This window comes from Polyodon spathula, chromosome 2, assembly GCF_017654505.1.
Source record: "Polyodon spathula isolate WHYD16114869_AA chromosome 2, ASM1765450v1, whole genome shotgun sequence".
In the NCBI taxonomy this organism is placed as follows: Eukaryota; Metazoa; Chordata; class Actinopteri; order Acipenseriformes; family Polyodontidae; genus Polyodon; species Polyodon spathula.
The window spans coordinates 5,165,614-5,167,112 of record NC_054535.1 but is presented as its reverse complement, the minus strand read 5'-3'; positions in this window follow the sequence as shown (position 1 = coordinate 5,167,112).

Genomic DNA, 1,499 nt, shown 5'->3' with positions numbered 1-1,499 from the left:
AATACAGTACATAGTATAGTACTATCATCATGCAAAACTTACCCAAATTAATTCCTATCAAAAATGTTATTTCATAGACCAGGAGAGATGTACTGAAGTCTGGCAACCTGTGGTGAAAAATGTGATATGGTAATATAAAAAAACAGTTCAGTCTTAACAGTTAAAATTGTTTAGATGTGAACAAAAAATGTTTTGGAAGACCTAGGAGATAGACTAGCTTTGAGATAGTTACACATACAGTACATTGTAGGCTGGTGGCCAACAGTCACAGTAACTAGCTCTTAACCCACTCCGGAGGCTGACTGAAAAGTAAAACATTAGAGAAGAAATAATATTTTGTAGAGAAGTAGATAGATTGATATATACAGTAGATAGATATAGAGAGAGATGCAGTAGAAAAAACACCTCAGGTAGTACCTTATTGACATACTACCAATCACATGTATTGTACTATTTTCTTTATTTCTTTATTTCACAATCTCTATCTATCTATCTATCTATCTATATATATATACACATACACATATATATATATATATATATATATATATATATATATATATATATATATATATATATATATATATATACACATTATATCTATACACACACACACACACACACATTAGAACTTACAGAGCTGTCGAGTCACACTGCAGTCTCCGAGCTTTTTGCTTACTCTCAAGCAATATAAATGCGTTAAGCTGCAACAAAACCACATGTGAACCCAGCATGCACCCGGCACGGTAAGACAGGCTGGCATTCAAAAGAGATGTGCTGCCTAGCGGGAGTTTAACCTTTATTTCCGTATTTAAATCTACAGTGCTATTGAATATGAATCAGAAACAAATCTGCTAAACTATAATAGAGGAGACTTACCAGATGCCCTCTAGCACCTCACTTCTTGTGTTTCAGAGGAGGATTTATGAATTCGTTCCCAGCATGGCTCTCTAGGTAGCAATACAGGCAGGGCTGTTATTGCCAAAAATTAATTGTCCTTTTACTGATATGATGTAATGCACGTTATTCTTTACCTCTGTGCTATGACGAAGAAGGTAGTTTAATTGTAGCCACAAATTAAATCAAATCGTTCTTTTTTCATATAAAACTGTTATAATAAAGGCTGGCACAAGGTGCATATGCAGTGCAGAAAGCTGAAGAATATTGGAATATGAAGTGATTACTCAGAAAGTAAGACAACCACATGATAGATTTCAATGCTTTATTTCGTGCACATGGTAATTGAGACAATGACTTTGTTGGCCTCAGCCTCATTCTTCAGAGGAAGTTACACTCTAATTGGGATTGTCAGGACAAGGGCTGTCGGTGCTAAAGATTTAGGAAGATTTAGAAAAGGTATTAGTACATGGGCTACCATCTCTATTTTATTCATGGCTAGGCCACCCTTTCAGTAAGAAATGAGGCTGGTACCATCACCTTGCAGAGCTATTTGGTGCAGAGGAGAGAACCCCCCCCCCCCCCCCCCCCCCCCCCCCCCC